The sequence below is a fragment of the Elaeis guineensis genome, chromosome 8, assembly GCF_000442705.2.
Source record: "Elaeis guineensis isolate ETL-2024a chromosome 8, EG11, whole genome shotgun sequence".
In the NCBI taxonomy this organism is placed as follows: Eukaryota; Viridiplantae; Streptophyta; class Magnoliopsida; order Arecales; family Arecaceae; genus Elaeis; species Elaeis guineensis.
The window spans coordinates 28,439,123-28,454,105 of record NC_026000.2 but is presented as its reverse complement, the minus strand read 5'-3'; the positions used below and the strand labels follow the sequence as shown (position 1 = coordinate 28,454,105).

Genomic DNA, 14,983 nt, shown 5'->3' with positions numbered 1-14,983 from the left:
CTTTGCCTTGAATCGAATTTTTCGAGGTCTGGAGCTTGAAATCTTGGTATTTTCTTAATTATAACCGGGAATCCCTGCTCAAAATCTCTTCTTTCCAGTTCTCCAGCTGGGTAATCTATTGAATCTTTTGGTGTGATCTCATACTCTGTTCCTGTTTCCTATCAAATTCTCCTAGGAGTTGCTCTCGATTCTATTTGACATCCTTATATCAAATTCTTCTCCTCAACTTGGGCCAAGAAGCATCTTTGGATCTCATTTGGCCAAATTTGTCCAACTATTCTCAACCACTTTCAAAAATCTTTATATAGAATAATTTGTCCGGATTTAGTTGTCTTCTTCCCTAGTAATTCCATGGGCAACGGATTGATTTGCATGCCAAAGAGGGATTTGAGAGGTGGCGTCGGGTCAAGGAGCAAGAGGACCTCGAACTCGAGGTCACAGAGGAAGACGGTCTCTGAAGAGGAGCTGTTGCACCGCCAGGCCCTGGCGATGGCAATCCAGCAGCACCAGCTATCGCAGCGGTTCAATGGCTCAATGTCCCGGAGGATTGGATCCACAAGCTCTCGGCGGCGGGACCTCCCTGATTCAATCACAAATGGGAGACAGGTTACTTTCAGATTGCAACCTTTTCAGCCTTCAGTTCTCGTTGCTCCACCATATATTTTAACTATGATTTAATCTTTATGTACGAAAAAAACTATGATTTATTCTTTTTTATAGAACCGTGAATGTTTAATCATTTATTTCACTTTTCCTTGCATGAAGGTGGTAGCTTTGACATTAGAAGATCTGGCAATGAGTATTTTCTTAAGGGTATAAGCCTAGCTTGTTTAACTAGAGCAAAATGTGATTTCTCATTCGCATCACAGATTCTAAAAACTAGGCTCTTTATTTATAATGTAGGTTATAAGTTGCTAGAATAAGATGTAAAATTCTTTTAAGATTTAGATGTGATTTGGCTGTCAATTTGGAGAATGGAAATTTTGACTATTTTCGATGGGTGGCTTAATGGAAACATCAAGGGAAGAAAAGGATTTGTTTGTCAGAAAGGTTTAGGATCCAAACTTCTTTTCTGGATTTTAGAAGCTGTATTGATATCCTTGGCAATGGTTTTTGTGATAAAGTGAAAATAACTGCTTGTTGAATCTTATTGCAAAAGAACTTGGAAACTGTTTAGAAAGCATTCCTCCAATGATGCCTTATAAACTTATGGTCGCAGTCAATGTGTAAACTCTCAGTATTTCCTCGATCTTCATTACCATGGATCAATGATTTTCTCAGTCATAAGTTGTCAGAAGAACAGTTGCAGTATTTTCTTTCATGATAATTCTCTGCTCACATTGATTATAGAGGCTGCTGCTTGATAAATCTGGGGTCTAATCAAGCTTGATTTGTTTATTATTTGATCAAGCTTAATCAATCGGCTTGATAACCTTAGATCAAGCTGAAATCAATTTGAGCTTGTATTCAGTTGGAATCATGCTCAGTTGAAGGCTGGTTCAAGCACAGTTCAAACAATTAAATTTAGAAAGCAATTAACATTCATTAGACATAAATTTTAATTTTTTAATATACTATGAAATATATTATCACTCCACAGAACATAATAGTTTAGGTAAACCATCAAACAAAGATTTTATATGGTAGTATGTAAGTGTGTGTTCATATAAAACCTTTTTGAGCCTTGTGGATTTTAGCTTGACCGAGTTGGGTTAATTGCTGACTTCACTTGAAATTAATTTCAAGCTAGAGAACTGAGTTTAAGCTTGGATCAATTATATCTGTGTTGAGCTTGATTTGAGCTTAATTCAAGCCGAACTCGAGCATCTTAGATCAATTAACTCATATAGCCATAAATAGATGACTTTATCTCCCACCATAAACATTAAACTGCCTTAATTACCATCAGCCCGATAACCCCAATCTTACTCATGTGGTCACTCATATAATCTGTTTGCATACTTGCATTGTCGATCAGGTTCACCCTTGTCTAGTCATTATCATGGTTTGCTATAACGCCCCATACCACCTAGTATGGGGTAATACCGTACCATACCGGTAATGCCATACCGCTCCATATTGATATTGTCATACCGTACTACATATTGACACTATGTTAGGATTTTATCAGTACGGGATCCAATACCGAGATGGCGAACCTTGGTCATGATTGTTTCTAACATTGCTCATCCATGATCCTTAATTTTGTGCACCATGTGTTCAATTGTCTCCACATTTGTACAAGTAGATCCACAACACAAATTTGGCGAACCACTCACACTCATGAAAATGACCTTTGATTAGTGTAAACTAAATACTTGCCACGATTGTGTAGTGCCCAAGTGCCCTAAATTGTTCATCCCTATATCTATATAACCAGACATCAAGACTCTTCTACAAAATGTGAGCATATGAACATATTGAAATATGTTGAATGCTACTAAATTTACTTGTTACCACTTTCTTATCAGAAAAAAAGAACACCAAATTCGTAGATGGGGGGAAAGACATGACATTTTAGTGGAAGTCTGTCTAGGTTGATTCATTACATGTAAAACAATAAAGAGTGGTAGTGCCATAACTTGCTTTCTAGGGTTTCCTAACAAGAGAATCCAAAAAATGCCAAAGTGCTAACACTTCTAGCCAATGTAAGCAAGTGACTACATTTATGCAGTAGCTACGAATGAATATCCTTCTATATCATCTTATGTCCAAGCATAACCTAAAAATTCAAAAATTGAAATTTCTAAAAATTGGAAATAAAAATGTTCCTGTAACACTGCCTTGGAGATGCTTCAGCTAACATGGATAAATGCTTTTAAAGAGGTGCAATGAAGCTATCAGAGTGGCTGTCTATTGTTCATTGCAATTTTTCTCCTTCCAGACCTGAACTATGGCAATTATCTCTCTAACTATTAATTGCATATTATGTACATCATAACAATGCTTCACTAATTCTTGTGCGTATTGGATAAACAAAATGTCAACCTTTCTATTTATGATACTCACACTTTCCACAATAAAGGTTCCTCAGAGTTTGGTTACTCATGTTCATGAAATAAAATGATATGACATGTGCTTTGCCTCTTTTTTTTTTTGAGCGATTGATATGCCATCCGTTAAACAAAATGGATGTCCAGTGCCATGGATACTATCAATTGTTTTCCCTCAAGAGATGGTGAAGGTAATAATTTGGATGAAAATAACAGTAAAATAAGATCATTTAGTTAGTCATAGGGCAACTTGAATAATGAAAACCATGAAAATGAGAAACTTCAAGGAATTTGACTCTCCTCTGTTCCCCTCCCTATCTATGAACCCTCATTCCCTCTCTATTAACAATAATGATAGAAGTCCAATGTGGGCAGCTAAGGACATGAACAAGTGGGGCATAGAGGGAGTTTGGAGCAAGACATCGAATGTGAGAGGGGGAATGCTCCATGACATGGTTGAGTATTGACCAAGTTTGGTAGATTGGTGCAACAGAGGATGCAGAGGGTGGGCAATGCTAGAGTGGTTTGAGTCAAGGACATAATAGGGGTTGGCATGGTATAGACATATCCAAGATGGGGTGGGGAAAGATGGCCAGACATAGATAAGACTGGAGTAGTGGTCCAATGCTTGGCTGAGTTGCCTGAACTCTTTTCTCCTCTCTGTCTATCAATCCTACTGTGAACGGATGTGTTGATGCTTTGTCAAGCTCTTGAAACCATCTTTCTCCTCTTTCTCTTTATGATCGATGAGAAGGGGAAAGTGGTTTGGGTACTCCACCGAGCTTAATGAAACCCTTCATGGCTTCATCCTCTTATTATCCTCTCACACACACTCTCTCTGCAGTTAAAGAGAGAGGCTCTTATCAAGGAGTCCTACAACTACCAACTTGTTTTTGTAATAAAACTTGTATTATTCTTTGGTCCTTAGAAAGAAACATGGCTAAATAAAATTTCTAAATAATCGACAAAGAAAAGAAATTATAGGTTAATCTGCAAAGACATTTTTGCTTGTGGTATACAACTCAAGTCAAGAGATAGATTTTGCATCACATCTTGTTTTTTTGAGCATAGCTCACACTTTACTACCATTGACTCAAATTCTTACCATCAAAAATTAAGACCAATAGTTCTATCAGTAAAGCAAAATGATATATCATCCTTAACTTCTTCTTTTATAAATTCTTATTTCTATCGTATGAATCTGGAAAACACATATGCTTCCATGGAGTATCCATGGTCATCTTTAATAAACGTCAGATACCAATGTGCCTTAAGTCCATGGTATCCATTCTCTGAAAAAACCACATAAGATGAATTTGTGATCCAGATACTTTCCAGACGTGTCTGGATGTTTTGGAGCTACCAAATAACAAGTTGGGTTGAGTGGGTGTTTGACACCCACTTCCATAAACATTAAGGTATATAAAGATCCTATCAGCCTTAAACCATCATATGTGCTCTGATAAAGAAAGAGATGGTGGATGGAGCAGATGACTTGAACAAAATTAATGTTTCTCATGTACTAGATAGTTATAGACATGAAAGATGTCTTAATTTGTCATCATTTCCCTGCCATGACCATGTTAGGGATGCAGATAGGCCTGTGTCAGGCCAGGGTTATCCAAAATTTTTGATAGGTAAGGTTGGCCTGATGGCTGGGCCCTAATAGTGTAAATTTTGCCCATGGTCCGTATATTTGCATCTCTATCTTACCTATGTCTTCATATTTTTTTCACACATCAATGTTTTCGCCTTTGTTAGCCATATTGGTTATTTCTGTTCATGCTTCATGGGTTGCCAGTGCAATTCATTCTACAACTCCTGTAGGACGTGCAACAGCCATGAACTGTGGACTTTGTTCACTTTTAAGCAACATAGGTTCCTTGCAGTGGATTTCTAGTTACCATGCCTTCTTTCGTAGTATTTTTGATATTATGCATGATGTAACTCTAACTGTTTTTCCCTTTTGGAAATTGTATTTTCAGGTCCCAGCTTTCTCTCGAGAATCTTGAAACAAAGAAAATTGTACTGGTACATGGAGAAGGATTTGGAGCTTGGTGCTGGTATAAGACCATTTCTCTGTTGGAGGAGGCAGGACTGCATCTGTTGCTCTGGATCTCACAGGGTCTGGGATAGACCACACAGATACAACAGCATAACAACTTTGGCAGACTACACAAAGCCGTTAATTAATTACCTGCAAGATCTTCCTGAGGATGATAAGGTGGAAAGGCTTTCATGAAATAATTTTTCTTGCATGTGTTTCTATAGCACCTTTGCTATATCAATATTTTGACCAATATAATGTCACAGGTTATTTTGGTTGGCCATAGCTGTGGAGGTGCAAGCATATCATATGCACTAGAACATTTCTCAAAAAAGATCACGAAAGCAGTATTTCTTAGTGCCACAATGGTACAGGATGGACAAAGACCTTTTGATGTATTTTCAGGAGAAGTGAGTGCCCCCGTTCATTTATTAGCAGTAGCTTCCAAACCTCAATCCTCTCTTCCAGCTCATCCAAGAAAACTGTGTGATGACACAACAATATTTAAATTATAATATACAAAATTTTTTGGTATGCTTATATGTGACTGCATTATTTCCATCCTGCATCATGCATGCTTGTTATCTAGGGCTACAATGTGGCTTGGACTAACATCTTTCTTGACTTGTCCAATGAATGATTTTCCACACAATTGGGAAAGGCCACAAGCAACTGTCTGTTTTTTCAGATTGCTAGGGATATCCGTTTCAGACTTAAATTTTGTGGACCATCTTGACTTGGCCTGGTATCTGACCAAGGTGTGTTCTGGCATGTGCCTGAAAGGGAATTTTTTCTTAGCTTGTTTGACCTTGGGATGTTCCATTCTAGCTGTTGAAAGCTGTCTATTGCTCTTAAGGCTTTTTGTTTAAAGTTATTCTTGCTTATTCTCTTTTGACATATTTTTGCAGCTAGAATCTGCTGATGTTTTCTTGCAAAAGTCACAATTTCTAGTCTATAACAATGGAAGGACAGTCTCCTACTGGCCTTGTGTTGGACAAACAACAAATTAAATGTCTATACTTCAACCAGAGTCCTTCCAAGGTTAGAACAATTCAATTCTAATCTTTATCAGATAATTTTTCTCTTTCGGTTTATACAATGTATTTTTGATAGTTTTTTGCTACATTAGAAATTTTCTGCAAGTGTTTTCTTTTATATAATTTATGTTTATATGTACTGATCTATGCTATGAATTTAACATATGGAACTGCAGTGTCGCATCTTATAGACTAGCAGAGATATGTAATGCAAGCACTTTTTCGATATGACCTAATGAACAGCATGATCCATAGAAAAAGAATACCAAGGTCAAATGCATAATTAGTGGCTATCTGACAAAATGCAAAATTGGAAGGCAGCATTTTGTGCAGTTAATGTAGATTTTGAATATAAATAGTTTTAAGTAGTGTTGCATGGACCAGGAGACAACAATCAAATTCAAGTCGAGTAGCCCAGCATCTGCCTCAGCAAGATTAAAAAAAAAGGAGATATGGAGATGCATACTAAATTACTTATATATTTAGTTTTTTTAATATTGTAAAAAATTAAAAGTTATATTTTTTGAACACTTCTGACATATATATTTTCATCCAAACTTCCTGATTATCTTATAGGATATAAGAAAATACCATTTCGGCAAATGATTTTATACCTAATCCCTGGCCAATCTCTGAGAAGAAAAAGATGTTCACTTCTAAGTTCTAATACTACTATGGCAAGTTGAGCCCATTGTTGAGACCAACATTCCACCATTCTTGACAAGGTGCAATCAAGTCCTTCATGAGTTCAACTGTTCAAGTGTCTTACACTTGATCTCAAATCAGGGTAGTTAGAACTCAATCCTGAACCTCGATGTCAACATGATACAAACAATATGAGGAATTCCCCATGGATAGTGTACATTCATGTGATAGCTACCTAAGAGTGATCTTTGATGTTATAAATTCTGCCACATAAACTACTAAGCCAACTCAAAATAGAAGAGAAAGCCTTAGTTGGAAGCATTTCTAACAGACTGGAAGTGTGGCTTTCTTACCATCTATGCTTTTTAGGCCCAAGCATCAGCAAAAGAAAAAAGACTGGAAACTTTAGAGCTTTCTGAATATTTATTTGCACTTCTTTTAGAAGGAAATGGTGTTGAAGTTGGAGCAAAACTGTTGGAAGAAGAGCAATATGATTTCATCAATCAATATGAACATCTATTGGTCAGCATAAGCTCTTTCCTGAATTGATAGCATCGACGAATGTATTGAGCAATGACAGGCTACAGATTTTGTACATTGAGAAACCCAGAAATTGCTTTTAAGCATTGCGTGAAGCTCTAACACCCACCTCCGTATCTTTATATTACTTCAGTTACATTATTGTTTTCAAAAAATCATCATTTCATGCTGAAGGCCGGAGGTGCCATCAGGTGCAGGTTGATTACTAGCCATTAGGTCCTTGTGCAAAAATTTATTGGTGCCTGACTGCTTGTAAGTTGCTGAACCTGCTTCTTCTCAACGTTTAACCTGTCAGTATACAGATGAATGCAGCAGCTCTAAAAGCCAACTCTAGGTTTGAGTGACTGCAAGATGTGTATTGAGCACTGATTGTAAATCTACTATGATCATTCTTTAAGGTAATGTAGTGAAATATCTAGTAGAAGAATGCTGAATCAATAGTTGCTGTGATGTTCATTATATTAATTGTGGCTTCAGGCACTAAGGCATCAATGTGGGCATCAAAGAGATGTGGCTAGCCAAGGAAAAACAGAGAATTCAACTAGTGAAAGAATAACTGCACAGCGAATCCATTTTGATCAGGCATAGAAAATAATTATCCCAGTACACCCAATAGATTATTGCCTGGAAGCTATAGGACTAATGAGAAAATGACGCAACAAAGAAGGAAGGATGCACTAACATAAGCTTTCCTGTAATATTTGGTTAGCTTCTGATTCATATGCTGCACTCTAAAAGCCAAACGGCATTGCACTGGGTACAACATCTCTACCCAAAATTTTTACCAAGGAACAATGTACTCTGCGATCTCCCCATGCCCGAGATATGTGTTGTGTTATGTCAAGCCATTCTGATCATGTGCCAACGATGTGCAAAGGCTTATGGCAATGCAACTGTGTCCATGCCAGCCTGTATAGGTGCATGCCACTGACTGATCCACAAACCAGCAAAGGATATATAGGGGTTTGTAACCCTGTATCTATGCTGGTACCTTAATGGCAAAAATACATTCCTTGTGGAATTGCCCAACATGGTACAGTACATTGATCCATGTTTTGTGCATCATACAAGCTAAAATGCATAATTCAGATAAGAATGCTTACTATTACTAAACTTTAGTGCCTTCTATTTATTCCAATTTGTACAGTAAGCATCATATTATTTTATGCTCTTTTATATTAATTATATATGCATGACAGTCGAGTTAATTGTAGTTTCTTAAATTAAAGAAGCTCTGTTTCGTGAAGTCACTAACTGTGGAAAATCGTAGATGACCAGCTGAATCATCCTCTGCATGGCTAATTCTAGGTGGCATTGAATGTTTTAATAGTTTTCAGTGTAATGGATGGGATTATGTTTTCTAATGAAGGGGTGAATGGTGATAGCAGGAATATCTTTGCCGCAGTTTCAATGAGACCCATCCTCTGGCACCAATCATGGGAGAAGCTGTCTCTAACCCCCTGGAAAATTATGGCTCTGTCCGGCGGTATTTCGTTCAGACACTTGATGACCACATGCTCTCAGCCGACATCCAGGAGAGCTGGTCCGGGAGAACCCACCTCATGGGGTCTACAAGATCAAGCAGTGATCACTGCCTTTTCTTCTCAAAGCCACAGTCTCTGAACAAAATTTGCTTGAAATCGCCCAGCTCTCATAGATACTGGTTTCACGAGTTACGGTAGATGAGATGAGCTACAAGTTGGGGGCTGTATAAAATAGGATGGCAAAAAGGATTCACAAAAATAAGAGATTTTGTTTAAAAATTCTGGAGGTCTGGGAGGAGAAACATGCTTGAACAAAGTTGATCGGACAGGATAATTCTTGATAAGTTAATGCTTGTGATTCCAAAAGCTGCTTTTGTCCATCAAGTATGGGGAATTGATCAAGCATATATTGTTTATTTTGCTGGGATTAAGCCCAGTCTGTGTTTCAGCAAATGCTAATGTCTTGCTAACACGTTCTCCCTCAACCTCGTTTATTATATTGATAATCGGTATACTTGCTTTTCATTAAGGGAACAGATAAGTATATTCCATTAAAGCATTTCCATTACTTTAATATTGATAATAGTAAGATATTCCATGACTTTTTACTCATAAGGGAGAAGATAATATAATATTCACCTATGGTAAATATCTGTTTAATAATTATCATATAATAGGTACATCTTCCTCTTTGTATTATCTATACAAGCAAATAACAACCATAGCTTACAGATGTATTATTTCATTAATTTGATATTTAAAATTTTTTTATGATGAGTATCGTAATAGTATGGATATATCTAAAAAAAATGGTAGTAATTTTTAATTACCTTTCACTTGATAAAAATATTATTTTTCAAATTAAACAATTATTTTTAGAGAAAATTAATGTTAAAAAAGAACTTTGGAAAAATATTTGGTTAAAAATGATGCAAAATGATAACAATGATTGTTATTGACATCAAAACCAACTATTATTATATTAAGAATATATTATAGAGATTCATGTATCAAAAATAAGAAATTTCTTTATCAAAAGGGAATGTATTAAAATTATATAAATTTATTAAGGGCAAATTTTTTATAAATATCATCAGTTCTCATCAAGAGCATGAAGTTTGATGCATGATTGTAGTCTTTATATATATATATATATAATTGATTATCTAAATAAAGGACCATGTTTAAATAAAGCCTTACTTATTCTCCCAAAAGACTTCCACCTGGTGAATGGAAGCCTAGCATAAACTGAGTCTCCATTTTTAGTTATATATAATAGATAATAGATGAGTGATACCAAAGATCGGGCAAATTTTTGACTGGTAAAGTAATTCAGAAACTATTCCTTGTGGAGCACACGTCTCTACAAGTAAAACATCGGGCATGCTAATTTGTCACGAAATGAAAAAGAACCAGCAATATCGTGGAGCGAGCACCGTGGTGAAATATACATGGCGGATGGAAGGGTTTCATGCCATAAAACAATGTTTGAACAGTCTCCTACATTACTCATTTTGTCATCTTATAAACCAGGCATCATAGTAGCATCACTTAAGCAACGGAATTACAAACATGCATATGGCCTTGGGTCTGGATGAGCATGAAAAGGGCATCTAATATGTATTGGAAACCGTTTTGCAGACACAGCTATATATATATATATATATGTCACGTCTCGATCCGAGATTTGAATCGAGGGTCATGGCAACCGCCGCATATTATAGAATACTTTTTTCATAAGCATGCAAGGTATCTCATCATGATATCTTCACAATAATTAAAATAAATTTTCTTATTCAATAATCAAACCTTGGTTCAATTAACAAATCAAAACTAAGTGTTCAAAAGAAAGTAACTGTCTGACAAAGTCAATACTAAAAACAAAACTAAAGGTCCTAAATCAATTCTGAGAAAATCCTAAATCAATGAGTTAACTCCATCTCTAATCGCTCTCCCAACCAAATCTCGCATCATGCTAATTTTTGGATCTGTAAGAAAAACATAAAATTTATCATGAGCTAAATAGCCCAGTAAGCAGTGTATACCTTTAACTGAATAATCAGGCAAATAATACTATGCATAACAAATCAATATGTAATTTCATGAAATCATATTCATACTGTCAATCATATATAAAAGTCAATTCATCATAATTTCCAATTATAACTTTTTTTCTTAAATTCATCAATTTCTTAAATTCTTCTTACCAACCATGACTATGACCACATTATCCCTGTGGCAGGGTCATAATACCGTGTATCTGCTTGCGGTGGGCTGCGAATCATTTGGGCAGCCAAGTCCTTTGGAACCGCTGGTCTAACTGGCGGTTTTGTCGCTGGTCTATCTGACGACATGTCGCTGGTTTCACTGGCGACATAAATCCTCAGGACAGTCAATTGCCAACGTATATGCCCATTGGCGGGGTCCTCAACACAGTCAGGTTGTCAATTTCATATTGGTCTTCCAATTCATATATTATTTTCAAGAATATAAAAATTAATTGATATTCGAGTAAAATCATTATAACATTCTTTGAGATCATATATCATATAATAATTGCTCAGCAAATAACATCATTCAAATAAATAATTTTCTATAATTAACTTTCATCATAAATAATTCCAACAATTATTTCAATGCATAATTTCAATCACAAGCATGCATAAATTTATTTAATTCATAATTTACCAGATAAATTCAGTAAAAGTAAAATACTACTTACCTCAAAGAAAATCCAAACTAGAAATTCTAAGGGTCTCGAAATCCTTCTCTGAACCTGATATGTCAAATATCATATTTTAAATCAAAATTTCATCGAATTAAAAATACTAAATTATTAAAATCTAATGTCCCCACGAGGATCATTCGTCGACAGCATCTAGGTTTTCGAATTAATCCCTGGACATCCTAATTTTTTTAATTTTTTTTTATTTTTATGCTAATTTTAAATTATTTTTTTTTTAATAAATTAATCCATAAATCCTATAATCTAGAGAGAGAGTTTCTCTCTCTCCGCCCCTTCTCTTTTTTTTTTTTCTTCTTTTTCTTTTTTTCTTTTCCTTTTCTTCTTTTTCTTTCTTCTTTTTCTTCTTCTTCTTCTTCTTCCTGCGTCGGAACAGAGGACTCTTGGTCCTCAGGCCGCTGCTGCCACCGGCGGCGTGCGGAGCGGCGGCCGACGGGGCCATCTCCCCCGGTCACGGAGGAAACATGGCCGGCGGTCAATTTGATCGCCGGCGCCGGAAATTCACGGAAAATAAGCCCAAAAAACAGAGGTCTTTTCCCGACCCAAAAATCGCGACGCTCGTCGCCGGCCACCACGCACAAGGGCATGGAAGGAAAGGGAAGGAAGAGGGGAAAAAGAGAAGAACTTACTTCGGCCTCTTGGGACCTCGTCGGAGGAAACGCGGCGAGAAACCAACTGTGCCCGCGGCTTTATTTTGGAGAAAACGGAGAGAAGAGAGAGGGAGGAGGCGATCTTCGGTCTCAAGGGGGAGGGGTCTACTTATAGAGGACCTAGGACTCCGAGGGGTCCTAGGAGTCCTGATTTCTGGGATTTCGCCGGAGAAGGAGACTCCCATCGGGAGTCTTCTTCCCGATTTTGAATTCCTCTGTTTTTTTTTTTTTTTTTTTGCTTTTGTGGGCTGTAACGGGTTTGGGCTATAACATTCTTCACCCTAAAAAGAAATTTCGTCCTCAAAATTTTTCATACCTGTAGTCTCGAAGAGCTGGGGATATTTTTGCTTCATTTCTTCCTCTAGCTCCCAAGTAGCTTCTCTTTCTGAATGTCGGCTCCACTGTACCTTGACATAAGGAATGTGCGACGTCTCAGCACCTGTTCTTTACGGTCTACGATCCGTATCGGGTATTCTTCATATGTTAGATCCTTCCTGGCTTGTACTGGTTCAAGTTCCACAATGTGACTTGGATCTGGTAAATATTTCTTTAACATAGAAACATGAAAAATATTATGTACTCCTGCAAGTGAAGGGGGTAAGGCAAGTCGATAAGCACCTCACCAATTCTTTCCAAAATCTCAAACGGACCCACATATCTAGGATTCAATTTGCCACGAATGCCAAATCTTGAGATTCCTTTTGAAGGAGATACTTTGAGAACACATGGTCACCGACTTGAAATTCTAATTTCCGTCTCCTGTTATCTGCATAGCTTTTCTGTCTGCTTTGTGCTGCCCGAAGTCGATCTTTAATTAATTGAATCTTCTCACTGCTTGTTGAACAAGTTCGGGACCCAATATTCTTCGCTCACCACATCATCCCAGTGAATCGGTGATCGACATCTTCTACCATATAAAGCTTCGTAAGGTGCCATACCAATGCTAGCCTGATAACTGTTATTGTAAGCGAACTCAATCAAAGGTAGATGCTCATCCCATGAACTCTTCATATCCAAAATACAGGTTCTCAACATATCTTCTAAGATCTGAATAGTTCTCTCTGACTGACCATCAGTCTGTGGATGAAAAGCTGTACTGAAGTTCAATTTGTTCCTAATGCCTTGTGTAAGCTCTTCCAAACTGTGATACAAATCTGGTGTCTCGATCCGATACGATGGTCACTGGAATTCCATGTAGCCTTACAATTTCTTTCATATACAATTTGCTAGTCTTTCCAAGGTAAATCCAACTCTAATTGGTAGAAAGTGTGCAGACTTTGTCAATCGGTCCACAATCACCCAGGCTGCATCATTTTTACTGGAGTCTTCGGTAGTCCAGTTACAAAATCCATAGTGATATGTTCCCACTTCCAAACTGGAATATCAAGAGGTTGAAGTAGTCCGCAGGTCTCTGATGTTCAGCTTTAACTTGTTGACACACCAAACATTGAGCCACGAATTGAGCGATCTCTCTCTTCATATTATTCCACCAGTACATTTCTTTTAAGTCTCTATACATCTTGGTACCTCCCGGATGAACTGTATAACCGGTCTGATGTGCCTCCTGAAGTATTTCATGCTTGAGTGCTGAATCATTGGGTACAGCAAATCCTGTTTTCGAACCTTAACGAACGTCTTCATGTATCTTGAATTCAGATTGAACACCAGCTTCCACTGAATTTCTTATTTTCATTAGTTGTGGATCATTATTCTGGGCAACTGAAATTCTTTCAATGAGTGTTGGCTGAACCCTCATGTTGGCTAACCGTACTGTTGAGTCATATTTTCGGATGTCTAATTCCAATTTTCTTATATCCTTTAACAATTGACTCTGATGTGTATTAAAACTGTCAAATTTTCCACAGATTTTCTACTAAGGGCATCAGCAACAAATTAGCTTTTCCCGGATGATAATGGATTGTTAAATCATAATCCTTTAATAGTTCTAACCACCTTCTCTGTCTCATGTTTAATTCTTTCTGTGTAAAAATGTACTTCAAACTCTTATGATCAGTAAACACTTCACACTGGCACCGTATAATGATGTCTCCAAATTTTTAGGGCAAAATTACTGCAGCTAATTCCAAATCATGTGTCGGATAATTTTGTTCATATGGTTTCAATTGTCTTAAGGCATAGGCTACTACCTTACCATGTTGCATCAATACACATCCGAGTCTCTTTTTAGATGCATCACTATAAATTGTGAAACCTTCATCTCCTGTTGGTATAGTAAGGATAGGGGCTGACACTAATCGTTATTTTAATTCTTGAAAACTCTGTTCACAATCTTCAGACCACTCGAATTTAACCCCTTTTTGAGTAAGACGAGTTCAAGGTGCAGCTATGCGGAAAAATCCTTCTACAAATCGTCTATAATACCTGCCATTCCCAGAAAACTTCGAATCTCAGAAATATTTGTAGGTCTGTTCCACTGCATCACAGCTTCCACTTTTGCTGGATCCACAGAAATTCCATCTTTAGATACGATGTGTCCTAAAAAGGCTATTTGTCACAATTCAACTTCTTAAATTTGGCATAAAGTTTTCTTTCCTCAATATTTATAGTACACACCGTAAATGTTCTTCATGCTCCAATTTACTTCTTGAATATTCAAGATATCGTCAATAAATACGACAACAAATTTATCAAATAAGATCTGAATATTCTGTTCATTAAATCCATAAAGGCTGCTGGAGCATTGGTTAACCCAAAAGGCATCACTAAAAATTCATAATGTCCATAACGAGTTCTAAATGCCGTCTTTGGTATGTCTCTGTTTTAATTTTTAACTGATGATACCCTGAACGAAGATCAATTTAGAAAAGACTTGTGCACCTTGCA

At 36.9% G+C, this 14,983-nt stretch overlaps 1 pseudogene; it reads left to right on the top strand.

Moving 5' to 3' along the window:
• Nucleotides 1-351: 351 nt before the first annotated feature.
• On the top strand, nucleotides 352-8,944 carry LOC140851191 (putative methylesterase 14, chloroplastic; annotated as a pseudogene).
• Nucleotides 8,945-14,983: the final 6,039 nt, after the last annotated feature.